The sequence below is a fragment of the Procambarus clarkii genome, chromosome 1, assembly GCF_040958095.1.
Source record: "Procambarus clarkii isolate CNS0578487 chromosome 1, FALCON_Pclarkii_2.0, whole genome shotgun sequence".
Classification (NCBI taxonomy): domain Eukaryota; kingdom Metazoa; phylum Arthropoda; class Malacostraca; order Decapoda; family Cambaridae; genus Procambarus; species Procambarus clarkii.
In genome coordinates, this window is record NC_091150.1 from 49,590,418 (window position 1) to 49,609,680 (window position 19,263).

The window sequence follows — 19,263 nt, forward strand, 5'->3', positions numbered from 1 at the left end:
AGCTTACATTTGCCTCTACCTTCCTCTCTGATTTTTACGGGTTATTCATGCCCGTGCCACCTCTTGCGTGGCTTAATCTTCATCAATCAACCTCTAATGAACAAATCCACAAAGGCTGTGACGAGGATTCGAGCCTACGTCCGAGAGCATCCCAGACGCTGCCTTAATCGACTGAGCTACGACATGGTAAAAGAGTTGAAACCAGAAGTTCTACTGAACAAACTTGGATCCTGCAGCCTCTCCGAGACACAAACCAGGGTTTTACACAGCTCCCCCGTGCACTCGAGCTACGTCAATAGGCCCTTGTCACGGCCCTTGTGGATTTGTTCATTTGGTGCATCACGCTATTGTGATTTCTGTGTGTAATGAAGTAAGGGCGAAGAGGTAGAACGGCCTATTGACATAGCTCGAGTGCACGGGGGAGCTGTGTAAAACCCTGGTTTGTGTCTCGGAGAGGCTGCAGGATCCAAGTTTGTTCAGTAGAACTTCTGGTTTCAACTCTTTTACCATGTCGTAGCTCAGTCGATTAAGGCAGCGTCTGGGATGCTCTCGGACGTAGGTTCGAATCCTTGTCACAGTTCTTGTGGATTTCTTAATTTGATGCATCACGCTATTGTGATTTCAGTGTGTAATCTAGATCAACTATCACACGGCTTGATAATGGTCCAGGACGGACCGAAGCGTCGTCGTCTCTTCACTTTGTGGTGTGGTCGTCATCCAAGTGGGAATTAATTGGTAATAGTATATCAAGTATATGCATCAAGCAGATGTTAACATATTTTTAGGTCACCTGTTAATGACTCAACCACTCAATTCAGTTTGCGAATACCCGAGGTACACTGTATTACAGAAATTTAAATGATTTGACTATCTGTTGATAACGAGAATCGATGTAGTACGGTAGTTTTGTGATTTAATTGCGACATTTGAAAACATTTTTTATTTCATTAATTGTTTCCCTCTTACAACGTGAGTAATAAACTACTAGTATACCCTGACGGAGCTAAACAAAAGGACGCTAAACGAAACGAGATATAAAGGAGACATGATCTATACATATAAAATACACTGGGAAATCGATGAAATAGAGAGAATGCTGAGGTAGAGGAGTAGCACAAGGAGATGCCACGCATGCAGGCTGGACACGTAGGAGAGCCACGGAGCCAGGGAGCCACCTTGGCGGCCAGCACAGGGAACCAGCTACACAAGGAGGACACATGAGGGCCGACCTCCAGCAATACTTTCAAAGGCAGGCATCACAATAACAATGGAGTCTGAATTGATTTCATAAGACAGTTCTTTTCCTTTTGACACAGTTCACCATAGATAACTGTTCTATGTTATCCATCTTTGGTACAGTCGATAGAGCGCCGGCCCCACACGCGTGTGGTCCGCGGTTCGAGACCCAAAACAGCCCTCATGAGTGAAGGGTCGGTTCTAGGTCCCGCTGTTTCTGTTATATGTCAAGGACCTGACAGAGGAAATTGGCTCCTTCATATCAAGTTGCAGATGATGCAACACTGATGAGAAGAGTCAGGATGGATATGGATTGTGAGGCATTGATTGTGAGGCATTGCAGGATTTGGACATGCTTCAGAAGTGGTCTGAGAAAAGGCTGCTAGAATTTAACCCAGCCAAATGCAAAGTTATGAGGATTAGAACAGGATTGCGAAGGCCAGTGAAGCAGTATAGGATGACGGGAAGACAGATTCTTCAATCAGAAAATGATAAAGACCTGAGAGTGATTACCCCAAATCTGATGCCAGAAGCCCACATCAGCAGAATAACAACGGCTGCATACAGTATACTGGCCAAGATCTGTGTATTCTTCAGAAATCTGGACAAAGGAGCTTCCGGGCCCTATATACAGCGAAGGTGAGACCCACTCTTGAATATGCGTCCCCAGCATGGAACCCTTCCTGTAAAAGGACAATGAGAAACGAGAAAAAGTTCAGAGATATGCAACACTTGTCCTTGAGCTGAAGGGATTAAGTTATGAGGAAAGACTGATAGAACTGGACCTTACCACACTGGAGGAAAGGAGAGATAGGGAATATGATTACAACATATAAGATTCTGAGGGAAATTGATAAGGTAGTCAAAGCAGCATTGTTCAAAGCTAGAAACAGCAGAACGAGGGGTCATAGATGGAAACTCGAGAAGCAAATGAGTGAGAGTAACATCAGAAAGAACCTTTTCAGTGTCAGAGTTGTCGATTAGTGGAATAGGTCAGATAGAAGTCGTTGAAGCTAGTTAGATTCAAAGTTTTATATGTAAATATGATAATAGTGTGAGAAACGAGTCATTGCATTAATCTAAGAACGTTCGGAAGGCTGGACAAGGAGCCAGGCTCGACCGTGCAAGCACATCTAGGTGCAACACACACACACACACTATGGAGCAGGGGTCCCCAGGGAGACATGAGCGAGCCACATCCCCACCTGCATCTCGTAGCCGTGACTGTCTTCAATACTCACCCATACCTTGTCTGCCATCAATGCTGCTTCTCTTCTATTTATCATATTTTGACTCACGTTTGTCTCAGCGATATGTATCCAGAACTGTGTTGTATTCCGGTTGTGAACCTGTCATGGAGGTGCAGCGTGCGGGCGTCAGTGACCTTTACCAACGTGGATGGGTAAGCATTCACCAGTGACTGTAGCCAGTCGGGGGTCATCAAGCAGCTTCATGCACTCGCCTCAACCCTAGACTTTCTCTCCAGCTGGGGCCCTTCACCTGCATGTTCCATACGGCAGGAATTTGGGGTGACCGCGCTTATACAGGCTGGCGTGTTTACGTGGGACCATATGGGTCACGCGCGGCGGCCTCCTGGACCATGTCACGCAGGTCCTGTTTATATTCAACTGTGTTCACCCCATATATCTTGAGTTGTTTTGGTTCAACACACTCGCGCACGCGCGTGCGAACCCATACACCACCACCACACACCATCACACTCACCACACACCACCACCACTCACCACACACCACCCCACCATACACCACACACACAACACCACACACACCACCACTACACACCACACACCACCTGGTTGACCACCACCACACACCACCCACACACACCACACACAGCACACCACACGCCACACACCACCACCACACACCTGGTTGATGGGGTTCTGGGAGTTCTTCCACTCCCCAAGCCCGGCCCGAGGCCAAGCTTGACTTGTGAGAGTTTGGTCCACCAGGCTGTTGCTTGCAGCGGCCCGCAGGCCCACATACCCACCGCAGCCCAGTTGGTCCGGCACTCCTTGGGGAAAATATCTAGTTTCCTCTCGAAGATGTCAACGGTTGTTCCGGCAATATTTCTTATGCTCACGGGGAGTATGTTGAATAACCGCGGACCTCTCTGATGTTTATACAGTTCTCTCTAAGTTTTGCCTATGGCACCCATGCTCTTCATTGGTTCTATTCTGCATTTTCTTCCATGTCGTTCACCTCCAGTAAGTTGTTATTTTACTGTGCAGATTTGGGACCTGGCCCTCCAGTATTTTCCACGTGTATGTTATTTGATATCTCTCCCGTCGTCTTTCTAGCGAATACATTTGGAGAGCTTTGAGACGATCCCAATAATTTAGATGCTTTATCTCGTTTATGTATCCTGTATATGTTCTCTGTATTCCCTCTATTTCAGCAATCTCTCCTGCTCTGAAGGGGGAAGTGAGTACTGAGCAGTACTCAAGACGGGACAACACAAGTGACTTGAAGAGTACAGCCATTGTGATGGGATCCCTGGATTTGAAAGTTCTCATAATCCATCCTATCATTTCCCTGGCTGCCGCAATATTTGCTTGGTTATGCTCCCTAAAATTTAGGTCGTCAGACATCATTATTCCCAAATCCTTTACATGTTGCTTTCCTACTAAGGGCAAATTTGATTGCGCTTTGTACTCTGTATTTTGTTTAAGGTACTCATTTTTACCGTATCTGAGTACCTGGAATTTATCGCTGTTAAACATAATGTTATTTTCTGCTGCCCAGTCGAAAACTTTATTAATATCTGCTTGTAGTTTTTCAGTATCTTCAGCAGAGGTAATTTTCATGCTAATTTTTGTGTCATCTGCAAATTATGATACGAAGCTGTACCTTGCATTTGAGTCTATATCTGATATGAGAATAAGGAAAAGCAGTGGTTCAAGGACTGTACCTTGAGGTACTGAGCTTTTAACTGCGCTTGGACTCGATTTTATATGGTTGACTGTTACTCTTTGTGTTCTGTTCGACAGAAAACCGAGTATCCAGCGTCCTACTTTACCAGTTATTACCATTGACCTCATTTTGTGTGCTATCACTCCATGGTTACATTTATCGAATGCCTTTGCGAAATCCGTGTATACCACATCTGCATTCTGTTTTCCTTCTAATGCCTCAGTGATTTTGTCATAATGGTCAAGTAGCTGTGAGAGGCATGATCTTCCTGCTCTAAATCCATGTTGGCCTAGATTGTGGAGGTCACTAGTTTCCATGAAACTAGTGACCTGACTCTTAAATACTTTTATTATGTGGGACGTTAGTGCAACTGGTCTATAATTCTTTGCCAATGCTTTGCTCCCTCCGTTGTGTAGAGGGGCTATGTCTGCTGCTTTAAGCTCATCTGGTATCTCCCCCGTGTCCAAGCTCTTCCTCAACACTATACAGAGTGCCTGTGCTACTGGCACTTTGCATTATCACGCATAAAGAAGTTGTCCGGATCTTCCATTTTCATGCCGTGTACCGGGGTGCTAAACATGTCCTCTTACTGTTTTTTTTAGGGTTTCACTAATTTCTTTGTCATCCTCAGTATATGAACCTTCACTAGTACGAATAAGTCCAATACTGGCAGTGGTTTTTGCTCTTGATTTAGCATATGTGAAGAAATATTTTGGGTTTTTCTTTATTTCATGAATTTCTGTTTTGCACCACAATACCCTCTTCCTCCACACTACTGCTGTGGTTCTCTAAACAACTTGGTCCTGAGTTTTGGTCGTTATCCAGTGTTGTTTTTTTCTCGGTCCGCACATATCGCTGGTAGCTTTTTTGTGAATGTTATCTGTGTGACTCGGGTATGGCATTCATCAATAGAGTTATGTTTTCCCCATATTAACCTGTCATTTTTGCAACCCCAGTGTAATCCTTGTCTGTTTGTGCATGTTGTAGATAATTCTGGACAGTTCAGGCGGAATGTTGCGTTACAGATGCAACACTTGACGCCTACAATACGTCTTCCAAATGGAACAAAACACTTGCCACACCTCCATTGTCTTGTTCAGTTCCTGACCCGATTATGTGCCTCTGTAATCCTTTACACCACCGCCCACGGGATGGGTATGGGGTGCATAATAAAGAAAAAAATTGAATTGACTTGACTTCAGTAATTTTACTATTTATAGCATATACGTATATGTATTTATAATATTATATGTATACCGCATATTTGTAATATTATATATGTTACTTTGTTCAAACTTTAAGACAGGTGTTCAAGAGAGAACTGGATAAGCACCTCCAAAGGATACCTGATCAACCAGGCTGTGACTCATACGTCAGGCTGCGAGCAGCCGCGTCCAACAGCCTGGTTCATCAGTCCAGCAACCAGGAGGCCTGGTCGACGACCGGGCCGCGGGGACGCTAAGCCCCGGAAGCACCTCAAGGTAGGTGTTTAGCGTAGGGTAGTGAAGATAGTCCCCCGTGTGGCACAGTTGTCCCAGGATGATGCCACCAGTTTCCAGTTACTCGATTTATAACAGATTTACTATTTTCTTGTATTATTACAAGGAATTTTGTGCCTAATTTCCATCTTGCAGTGGTATTCACTCACTATTCTTCTGCATTATTCTGCAGCACTATTCTGCTGCACAATGACAGCCCCTTTCAAAGCTGGAGAAATTGCTGACCTAGAGAGCGTGCAGAGATCCTTTACTGCTAGAATCCACTCAGTAAAACATCTAAATTACTGGGACCGACTAAAGAGCCTAAATCTGTACTCCCTTGAGCGCAGGCGGGAGAGATACATAATAATTTACACGTGGAAAATAATTGAGGGGCTGGTCCCAAACCTGCACACAGAAATAACACCACATGAGACCAGAAGACATGGCAGGATGTGCAGAATACCCCCGTTGAAAAGCAGAGGTGCAACAGGTACTCTGAGAGAGAACTCTATCAACATCAGAGGCCCGAGACTGTTCAACACGCTTCCACTACACATAAGGGGCATAACTGGCAAACCCCTCACAGTGTTCAAGAGAGAACTGGATAAGCACCTCCAAAGGATACCTGATCAACCAGGCTGTGACTCATACGTCAGGCTGCGAGCAGCCGCGTCTAACAGCCTGGTTGATCAGTCCAGCAACCAGGAGGCCTGGTCGACGACCGGGCCGCGGGGACACTAAGCCCCGGAAGCACCTCAAGGTAGCCTCAAGGTAGCCACTCTATTACTAATTCCTAGATCCACATTTACATATTACACTATATATGTGTGTGTGTGTGTGGTGTGTGTGGGTGGTGTGTGGGTGGTGTGTGGGTGGTGTGTGTGTGGTGTGTGGGTGGTGGTGTGTGGATGGTGGTGTGTGGGTGGTGGTGTGTGGGTGGTGGTGTGTGGGTGGTGTGTGTGGTGTGTGGGTGGTAGTGTGTGGGTGGTGGTGTGTGGGTGGTGGTGTGGTGGTGGTGTGTGTGGTGGCATACACACCACTACACCACCACCACCACCACACACCACCACATCACACCACACACCACCACATCACACCACACACCACCACCACACCACCACCACACCACCACCACACCACCACACACCATCGTGACCAACCATTAATGACGTGTACACTTGCCTGGACACATTCCAAGTATCATGTGTCGAGTGATCCTTATCCAGGTGCTCTTTACTCACCACCAGAGCTCCAGCTCTTGGCCCCCGTCTGTCGTCTTAAGCCGTGACAGCCCACTACATTATTGTGTATTTTATACCCATGTTGAGGACCACGACGGTGTTGGACCTGTACTGTGTGTATGGTGAGGACCACGACGGTGTTGGACCTGTACTGTGTGTATGGTGAAGACCACGACGGTATAGGACCTGTACTGTGTGTATGGTGAGGACCACGACGGTGTAGGACCTGTACTGTGTGTATGGTGAGGACCACGACGGTGTAGGACCTGTACTGTGTGTATGGTGAAGACCACGACGGTGTAGGACCTGTACTGTGTGTATGGTGAAGACCACGGCGGTGTTGGACCTGTACTGTGTGTATGGTGAGGACCACGACGGTGTAGGACCTGTACTGTGTGTATGGTGAGGACCACGACGGTGTAGGACCTGTACTGTGTGTATGGTGAAGACCACGACGGTGTAGGACCTGTACTGTGTGTATGGTGAAGACCACGGCGGTGTTGGACCTGTACTGTGTGTATGGTGAGGACCACGACGGTGTAGGACCTGTACTGTGTGTATGGTGAAGACCACGGCGGTGTTGGACCTGTACTGTGTGTATGGTGAGGACCACGACGGTGTAGGACCTGTACTGTGTGTATGGTGAGGACCACGACGGTGTTGGACCTGTACTGTGTGTATGGTGAGGACCACGACGGTGTAGGACCTGTGCTGTGTGTATGGTGAGGACCACGACGGTGTTGGACCTGTGCTGTGTGTATGGTGAGGACCACGACGGTGTAAGACCTGTACTGTGTGTATGGTGAAGACATGCTTCCTTGTGTCTCACTGTGAGGTCCATGTCCTCTTCCTTCGATAAGTTCAGTTTCTAGGCATGTTCACCTGTTTATCTCTGTCCACTTTGTGAACACTCTGTCCACTTTATGACACTCTGTCCACTTTGTGAACACTCTGTCCACTTTGTGAACACTCTGTCCACTTTGTGAACACTGTCCACTTTGTGAACACTGTCCACTTTGTGAACACTCTGTCCACTTTATGACACTCTGTCCACTTTGTGAACACTCTGTCCACTTTGTGAACACTCTGTCCACTTTGTGAACACTGTCCACTTTGTGAACACTGTCCACTTTGTGAACACTCTGTCCACTTTGTGAACACTCTGTCCACTTTGTGAACACTGTCCACTTTGTGAACACTTTCCACTTTGTGAACACTTTCCACTTTGTGAACACTGTCCACTCTGACTCAGTTTTTTTTTAACTTTTGCTATTATTATCATGTTGGTGATAGTGTTGTGTGATAATCCTACTGTCAACATGTCTCTCGTGGTCAGCCTCCTTCTCTCTCTCGTGTGTCTCCTTCCAGTCTGAGGACAAGCATCTTCAAACACTCAAGTTGCATTTTGCGTGTTAAAGGTCAAGGGATCCATGCTGGTGCTGCATACTCCAGCACGGGTCTCGTGGACGTGTGACTTGAATCGAATACAACAATTCTTGTATGAATTGTAAACAATTCATGATGTTCCATTAATTATGTGTGGTGTTGGTGGTATGTTTGGCGTCATGCTGTACCTGTATTTTGGTCTTTTGCTGAAACCGTGATTTAATGAATGAAAGTGGGGGGGGGAGGGGGGGGAGGAGGAGGAGGAGGAGGAGGAGGAGGAGGAGGAGGAGGAGGAGGAGGAGGAGGAGGAGGAGGAGGAGGAGGAGGAGAGGGAGAAGGAGAGGGAGAGGGAGAGGGAGAGGGAGGAGAGTGAGAGGGAGAGAGAGTGAGAGGGGGGTGGGGGCTTCAGCATCAGCCTCTCTCACAACGATCAACTTGGGCTCTATCACGAACCTCCAGCAATGAGTACGCAGCTCATCCAGTCACCACCACCACCACACACCACACACAAGCACCAGTCACCACACCACCACCACACACAAGCACCACACCACCACTACCACACACCACACACAAGCACCAGTCACCACACCACCACCACACACCACACACAAGCACCAGTCACCACCACCACACACCACACACCACACACAAGCACCAGTCACCACACCACCACCACCACACACCACACACAAGCACCACACCACCACCACCACACACCACACACAAGCACCACACCACCACCACCACACACCACACACAAGCACCACACCACCACCACCACACACCACACACAAGCACCACACCACCACCACCACACACCACACACAAGCACCAGTCACCACACCACCACCACACACCACACACAAGCACCAGTCACCACCACCACACACAAGCACCAGTCACCACACCACCACCACACACCACACACAAGCACCACACCACCACCACCACACACCACACACAAGCACCAGTCACCACACCACCACCACCACACATCACACACAAGCACCAGTCACCACACCACCACCACACACCACACACAAGCACCAGTCACCACACCACCACCACACACCACACACAAGCACCAGTCACCACACCACCACCACCACACATCACACACAAGCACCAGTCACCACACCACCACCACACACCACACACAAGCACCAGTCACCACACCACCACCACCACACATCACACACAAGCACCAGTCACCACACCACCACCACACACCACATACAAGCACCAGTCACCACACCACCACCACCACACATCACACACAAGCACCAGTCACCACACCACCACCACACACCACATACAAGCACCAACACCACGCACCACACACCACCACCAATAACCACACACACGCACCACCACACACCACATACAAGCACCAACACCACGCACCACACACCACCACCACATACACCACATACACGCACCACACACCACCACACACACTGTGAACCCGTGGACCAAGATAGACACAAGTGCGCCACTCTGCCTCTAGTATATTCTGACACTGAACACTTCATGACTATCATCCACGTGGCTCTGTCGTTAATGAACACTTCTAGTTATGTGAACGTGTTCCAGCGGTGTCCCTTACCGTGCTCCTCGCCAGCCTCTCCATATACCTTAGTATTTTGGTTGTCGTGATCCAGTCCGTCCTCCTAAGGTTCCCCAACCTCAAGAAAACGGTCAGTTTAAAGCGTCCTCTCCTAACCTACCAGAGGACCCACAACAGAAAATGGGACAGTACGTCACTTTCGCCAGCCGCTTCCATTTTCTAGTACGACAATTTTTGGCCTTGGGTAACGCATACGATCGAAAAGCGACGTTCTTTGTAGGAGGACAGGTTGTACTGGGCTCTCTTGTGTCTCCGCCAGTGATGATGTCGGGTTTAGTTCGTATGTGTTTGTTCCGTTAACTATTGCCTCTTAGGTCAAGGATTAGTTAGCCTGGTGGTAAATCTGGGCTTCGATCTGTGTTCGGCGAGATATGGGGATCATCCTGAGCCATCCACTGTCCTCCAAGGACGAGTAAGAAGTATTGCCGGTATAAAAGTGGATGTGTACAAAACTGTGCAGCAAGTACCGGACCAACCGGGCTGTGGTGGGTATGGGGGCCTGCGGGCCGCTCCAAGCAACAGCCTGCTGGACCAAACTCTCACAAGTCAAGGCCTCGGGCCGGGCTTGGGGAATGGGGCTTCTACTTAGGTACTCTCACCACCGTACATTCCACATCTTTCCACACTACTTCTCCAAATTGGAGGACTAGCGTCATGAGGGGGGGGGGCTGTGTCGAGCCTTTCTGACAGTACAAGTATATGCAGTGTGCCCACTCTGCTCTGTCCTGTCTGAGTTGTGTCAGTCCCCCTCAGTAGTTTATGTCTCGATCATGTCTCCTTTCTCTTTGTTCTTTTCTAAAGAGGTTATAGGTGGAGCTTTTCCAGATATTCTACACACGCCATCATTCCTGGCACTTCTGGCACCAGCCTCCTGGCTAACCTCTAAACCTTTTCATGTTTCCTTATGTACTGCTTTTAGATCTGTGTGTGTGTGTGTGTGTGTGTGTGTGTGTGTGTGTGTGTGTGTGTGTGTGTGTGTGTGTGTGTGTGTGTGTGTGTGTGTGTGTGTGTGTGTACTCACCTAGTTGTGCTTGCGGGGGTTGAGCTCTGGTTCTTTGGTCCCGCCTCTCAAACACACACACACACACACTCACACACGCTTGTGTGAGTGTGTGTGTGTGTGTGTGTGTGTGTGTGTGTGTGTGTGTGTGTGTGTGTGTGTGTGTGTATGTGCATGTGTGTGTCCATTCCTTCGTTCGTTCATTCCTGCATGAAAATATGAATAAATTTGAGGAGTAGTTTGTTAGTGTGACGAAGTGTTATGAAATTACACTACCACACTGGCCATTCACCACACACAGTCACTCATCACACCACTACACACTCACCACTCCACCACACTATACCACCACTCACCACACCACCACACCATCACACCACCACTCATCACACCACCACTCACCACACCACCACCCACAACTCACCACACCACCACCCACCACACCACCACACCACCACCCACCACACCACCACACCACCACTCACCACACCACCACCACCCATCTGATGAGCGGTGTGGTATGACAGGCGGGGTTCAGCAGGCAGCTCCTTGTTTACCCCCAGACCTAAATATTGCTGGTGAGGGACGCCACGGTGGTGGTGGTGGTGGTGGTGGTGGTGGTGGGGGGGGGGGGGCGGGGTGGTGGTGAAGATGGAGGGGTGGTGGTGAAGATGGAGGGGGTAGTGTGATCATGGTGTGGGAGGGTAGGATGGTGAAGATGGATGTGATTACGTCACTCCCTCACATCACTTTATCCATCCTGCTAAATATAAACATACTGCCAACCACTGTATATGCACTCCCCCCATATATGCCCCCGTATATGCCGCCGTACATGTAGACGAAAGCGTCATAGAAATGCGTTCTTCAGCGTCATGCGTCAAACCCAGTAATATAGCAAAATAATCATTGTAGAGGCAATTCTTCAACATTCCTCCCAAGTGGCTGGGAACACAGACACTCACAGACACGTCCTACAGTCACTGATCTAACCCATTACCCTGACTATTACACGTGGTAACATTACCGTCACACGCGGTAACATTACCGTCACACGCGGTAACATTACCGTCACACGCGGTAACATTACCGTCACACACGGTAACATTACCGTCACACGCGGTAACATTACCGTCACACGCGGTAACATTACCGTCACACGCGGTAACATTACCGTCATACGCGGTAACATTACCGTCACACGCGGTAACATTTGCCTTACTGGGATATGTTATTGACAGATATTCTCATAAAAAACAGCCGGGTAAAAACTCCTAAAAACATCCCGAAGTCGATAAAGAACCCTTTACAGCAGTCGAGCGTGGTATACATGTACACCTGCCCCCATGAAGGGTGAACGTGGTATACATGTACACCTGCCCCCATGAAGGGTGAACGTGGTATACATGTACACCTGCCCCCATGAAGGATGAACGTGGTATACATGTACACCTGCCCCCATGAAGGATGAACGTGGTATACATGTACACCTGCCCCCATGAAGGATGAACGTGGTATACATGTACACCTGCCCCCATGAAGGGTGAACGTGGTATACATGTACACCTGCCCCCATGAAGGATGAACGTGGTATACATGTACACCTGCCCCCATGAAGGGTGAACGTGGTATACATGTACACCTGCCCCCATGAAGGATGAACGTGGTATACATGTACACCTGCCCCCATGAAGGGTGAACGTGGTATACATGTACACCTGCCCCCATGAAGGATGAACGTGGTATACATGTACACCTGCCCCCATGAAGGATGAACGTGGTATACATGTACACCTGCCCCCATGAAGGATGAACGTGGTATACATGTACACCTGCCCCCATGAAGGATGAACGTGGTATACATGTACACCTGCCCCCATGAAGGGTGAACGTGGTATACATGTACACCTGCCCCCATGAAGGATGAACGTGGTATACATGTACACCTGCCCCCATGAAGGGTGAACGTGGTATACATGTACACCTGCCCCCATGAAGGATGAACGTGGTATACATGTACACCTGCCCCCATGAAGGGTGAACGTGGTATACATGTACACCTGCCCCCATGAAGGATGAACGTGGTATACATGTACACCTGCCCCCATGAAGGATGAACGTGGTATACATGTACACCTGCCCCCATGAAGGGTGAACGTGGTATACATGTACACCTGCCCCCATGAAGGATGAACGTGGTATACATGTACACCTGCCCCCATGAAGGATGAACGTGGTATACATGTACACCTGCCCCCATGAAGGATGAACGTGGTATACATGTACACCTGCCCCCATGAAGGATGAACGTGGTATATATGTACACCTGCCCCCATGAAGGATGAACGTGGTATACATGTACACCAGCCCCCATGAAGGATGAACGTGGTATACATGTACACCTACCCCCATGAAGGATGAACGTGGTATACATGTACACCTGCCCCCATGAAGGATGAACGTGGTATATATGTACACCTGCCCCCATGAAGGATGAACGTGGTATACATGTACACCTGCCCCCATGAAGGATGAACGTGGTATACATGTACACTTGCCCCCATGAAGGATGAACGTGGTATACATGTACACTTGCCCCCATGAAGGATGAACGTGGTATACATGTACACTTGCCCCCATGAAGGATGAACGTGGTATACATGTACACTTGCCCCCATGAAGGATGAACGTGGTATACATGTACACTTGCCCCCATGAAGGATGAACGTGGTATACATGTACACTTGCCCCCATGAAGGATGAACGTGGTATACATGTACACTTGCCCCCATGAAGGATGAACGTGGTATACATGTACACCTGCCCCCATGAAGGATGAACGTGGTATACATGTACACTTGCCCCCATGAAGGATGAACGTGGTATATATGTACACCTGCCCCCATGAAGGATGAACGTGGTATATATGTACACCTGCCCCCATGAAGGATGAACGTGGTATATACATGTACACCTGCCCCATAAAGGATGAACGCGGTATATATGTACATCTGCCCCCATGAAGGATGAACGTGGTATATATGTACACCTGCCCCCATGAAGGATGAACGTGGTATACATGTACACCTGCCCCCATGAAGGGTGAACGTGGTATATATATGTACACCTGCCCCCATGAAGGATGAACGTGGTATATACATGTACACCTGCCCCATGAAGGATGAACGTGGTATATATGTACACCTGCCCCCATGAAGGATGAACGTGGTATATATGTACACCTGCCCCCATGAAGGATGAACGTGGTATATATGTACACCTGCCCCCATGAAGGATGAACGTGGTATATATGTACACCTGCCCCCATGAAGGATGAACGTTGTATACATGTACACTTTCCCCCACGAAGGATGTAACCTTCAATCTAAGTACCGGTATGACGTCGAACAAGGTGACGAGGCGTTCGACCTGTCATCTTCAATCCGGTGCCCCCAGGAATCACATGAGACAAGCCCATGACATCACCCTAACAAGAGAAATGTTGAATAAAAACACTCGTATAATAGACAACACCTAAGATGTAAGAAGATTACAAATTCTTGAAGCAATTCACATTCGAGTCGAACCCACCATAAATACCCAAATAACGGATTCACTCTACCCACCATGAGAATAAGAACAAGACCAGGGGCCAGATTCACGAACCAGTTACGCAAGCATTTACGAACCTGTACATCTTTTCTCAATCTTTGGCGCCTTTGTTTACAATTATTAAACAGTTAATGAGCTCCGAAGCACCAGGAGGCTGTTTATAACAATAACAACAGTTGATTATGAAGTTTTCATGCTCGTAAACTGTTTAATAACTGTAAACAAAGCCGTCAAAGATTGAGGAAAGATGTACACGTTCGTAAGTACTTGCGTAACTGCTTCGTGAATCTGGCCCCTGGACGTGAAGATGCCAATGTTGACGTCACAGCTCAACACGCCACGCCCACTACACGTGACAAAACTTTGTATGTGCTTCCTCCCTTTTTTTCCACTACTAAGTCCACATTTACGTCCCCCATTTATGACCTATTCTTCCTTCCTTTATGTCGTACTCCTCACCTATTTCTATTATGTACAATAACCTCCCTAATGGTATAAATCCAATATGCCTAGTACTGTCCCATCACTTGAGAATGATCCATGAAGGTTCGAAATGTTGTGTAAAATTATAATAAGTGTAATACATTCTACAGTTAATTATTTATTTGAGTTTACCTAGAACAAATATGACATCTGGAGAACTCCTCTTCCAGTTAAACCAAGATGCAAGAACACTAGTCAGAATATGCAGTCATATTCAATGAAACATGTCTAAATGAAAACCTGCTGCCAGTATACACCAATATATATGACAATGTCAGACCACGGAGGAAAAATGAAACAGGAAATTTCCTTAAGTACTTTCGTATATTAAATACATCTTCAGAAGGTCGATTTAATATACGAAAGTACTTAAGGAAATTTCCTGTTTCATTTTTCCTCCGTGGTCTGACATTGTCACATTCTTAATCACGTGTTTATTTTCGTGATATACACACACCAATATATATATATATATATATGCAAACAAGCCTGAATGGTCCCCAGGACTATATACAACTGAAAACTCACACCCCAGAAGTGACTCGAACCCATACTCCCACAACTGGTATGTACAGGGACGCCTTAATCCGCTTGACCATCACGACCGGACAAAAGGAAGTGATAGCCGAGGCTATATGAACCACTTCCCCGCCGGCACTCGGATGGTAATCTTGGGCATAGCATTTTATCAAATCACCTCATTCTTTGGGGCACACGTGAGGAACACAAATGCAAACAAGCCTGAATGGTCCCCAGGACTATATACAACTGAAAACTCACACCCCAGAAGTGACTCGAACCCATACTCCCACAACTGGTATGTACAGGGACGCCTTAATCCGCTTGACCATCACGACCGGACAAAAGGAAGTGATAGCCGAGGCTATATGAACCACTTCCCCGCCGGCACTCGGATGGTAATCTTGGGCATAGCATTTTATCAAATCACCTCATTCTTTGGGGCACACGTGAGGAACACAAATGCAAACAAGCCTGAATGGTCCCCAGGACTATATACAACTGAAAACTCACACCCCAGAAGTGACTCGAACCCATACTCCCACAACTGGTATGTACAGGGACGCCTTAATCCGCTTGACCATCACGACCGGACAAAAGGAAGTGATAGCCGAGGCTATATGAACCACTTCCCCGCCGGCACTCGGATGGTAATCTTGGGCATAGCATTTTATCAAATCACCTCATTCTTTGGGGCACACGTGAGGAACACAAATGCAAACAAGCCTGAATGGTCCCCAGGACTATATACAACTGAAAACTCACACCCCAGAAGTGACTCGAACCCATACTCCCACAACTGGTATGTACAGGGACGCCTTAATCCGCTTGACCATCACGACCGGACAAAAGGAAGTGATAGCCGAGGCTATATGAACCACTTCCCCGCCGGCACTCGGATGGTAATCTTGGGCATAGCATTTTATCAAATCACCTCATTCTTTGGGGCACACGTGAGGAACACAAATGCAAACAAGCCTGAATGGTCCCCAGGACTATATACAACTGAAAACTCACACCCCAGAAGTGACTCGAACCCATACTCCCACAACTGGTATGTACAGGGACGCCTTAATCCGCTTGACCATCACGACCGGACAAAAGGAAGTGATAGCCGAGGCTATATGAACCACTTCCCCGCCGGCACTCGGATGGTAATCTTGGGCATAGCATTTTATCAAATCACCTCATTCTTTGGGGCACACGTGAGGAACACAAATGCAAACAAGCCTGAATGGTCCCCAGGACTATATACAACTGAAAACTCACACCCCAGAAGTGACTCGAACCCATACTCCCACAACTGGTATGTACAGGGACGCCTTAATCCGCTTGACCATCACGACCGGACAAAAGGAAGTGATAGCCGAGGCTATATGAACCACTTCCCCGCCGGCACTCGGATGGTAATCTTGGGCATAGCATTTTATCAAATCACCTCATTCTTTGGGGCACACGTGAGGAACACAAATGCAAACAAGCCTGAATGGTCCCCAGGACTATATACAACTGAAAACTCACACCCCAGAAGTGACTCGAACCCATACTCCCACAACTGGTATGTACAGGGACGCCTTAATCCGCTTGACCATCACGACCGGACAAAAGGAAGTGATAGCCGAGGCTATATGAACCACTTCCCCGCCGGCACTCGGATGGTAATCTTGGGCATAGCATTTTATCAAATCACCTCATTCTTTGGGGCACACGTGAGGAACACAAATGCAAACAAGCCTGAATGGTCCCCAGGACTATATACAACTGAAAACTCACACCCCAGAAGTGACTCGAACACATACTCCCACAACTGGTATGTACAGGGACGCCTTAATCCGCTTGACCATCACGACCGGACAAAAGGAAGTGATAGCCGAGGCTATATGAACCACTTCCCCGCCGGCACTCGGATGGTAATCTTGGGCATAGCATTTTATCAAATCACCTCATTCTTTGGGGCACACGTGAGGAACACAAATGCAAACAAGCCTGAATGGTCCCCAGGACTATATACAACTGAAAACTCACACCCCAGAAGTGACTCGAACCCATACTCCCACAACTGGTATGTACAGGGACGCCTTAATCCGCTTGACCATCACGACCGGACAAAAGGAAGTGATAGCCGAGGCTATATGAACCACTTCCCCGCCGGCACTCGGATGGTAATCTTGGGCATAGCATTTTATCAAATCACCTCATTCTTTGGGGCACACGTGAGGAACACAAATGCAAACAAGCCTGAATGGTCCCCAGGACTATATACAACTGAAAACTCACACCCCAGAAGTGACTCGAACCCATACTCCCACAACTGGTATGTACAGGGACGCCTTAATCCGCTTGACCATCACGACCGGACAAAAGGAAGTGATAGCCGAGGCTATATGAACCACTTCCCCGCCGGCACTCGGATGGTAATCTTGGGCATAGCATTTTATCAAATCACCTCATTCTTTGGGGCACACGTGAGGAACACAAATGCAAACAAGCCTGAATGGTCCCCAGGACTATATACAACTGAAAACTCAGCTGATGGTCAAGCGGATTAAGGCGTCCCTGTACATACCAGTTGTGGGAGTATGGGTTCGAGTCACTTCTGGGGTGTGAGTTTTCAGTTGTATATAGTCCTGGGGACCTTTCAGGCTTGTTTGCATTTGTGTTCCTCACGTGTGCCCCAAAGAATGAGGTGATTTGATAAAATGCTATGCCCAAGATTACCATCCGAGTGCCGGCGGGGAAGTGGTTCATATAGCCTCGGCTATCACTTCCTTTTGTCCGGTCGTGATGGTCAAGCGGATTAAGGCGTCCCTGTACATACCAGTTGTGGGAGTATGGGTTCGAGTCACTTCTGGGGTGTGAGTTTTCAGTTGTATATAGTCCTGGGGACCATTCAGGCTTGTTTGCATTTGTGTTCCTCACGTGTGCCCCAAAGAATGAGGTGATTTGATAAAATGCTATGCCCAAGATTACCATCCGAGTGCCGGCGGGGAAGTGGTTCATATAGCCTCGGCTATCACTTCCTTTTGTCCGGTCGTGATGGTCAAGCGGATTAAGGCGTCCCTGTACATACCAGTTGTGGGAGTATGGGTTCGAGTCACTTCTGGGGTGTGAGTTTTCAGTTGTATATAGTCCTGGGGACCATTCAGGCTTGTTTGCATTTGTGTTCCTCACGTGTGCCCCAAAGAATGAGGTGATTTGATAAAATGCTATGCCCAAGATTACCATCCGAGTGCCGGCGGGGAAGTGGTTCATATAGCCTCGGCTATCACTTCCTTTTGTCCGGTCGTGATGGTCAAGCGGATTAAGGCGTCCCTGTACATACCAGTTGTGGGAGTATGGGTTCGAGTCACTTCTGGGGTGTGAGTTTTCAGTTGTATATAGTCCTGGGGACCATTCAGGCTTGTTTGCATTTGTGTTCCTCACGTGTGCCCCAAAGAATGAGGTGATTTGATAAAATGCTATGCCCAAGATTACCATCCGAGTGCCGGCGGGGAAGTGGTTCATATAGCCTCGGCTATCACTTCCTTTTGTCCGGTCGTGATGGTCAAGCGGATTAAGGCGTCCCTGTACATACCAGTTGTGGGAGTATGGGTTCGAGTCACTTCTGGGGTGTGAGTTTTCAGTTGTATATAGTCCTGGGGACCATTCAGGCTTGTTTGCATTTGTGTTCCTCACGTGTGCCCCAAAGAATGAGGTGATTTGATAAAATGCTATGCCCAAGATTACCATCCGAGTGCCGGC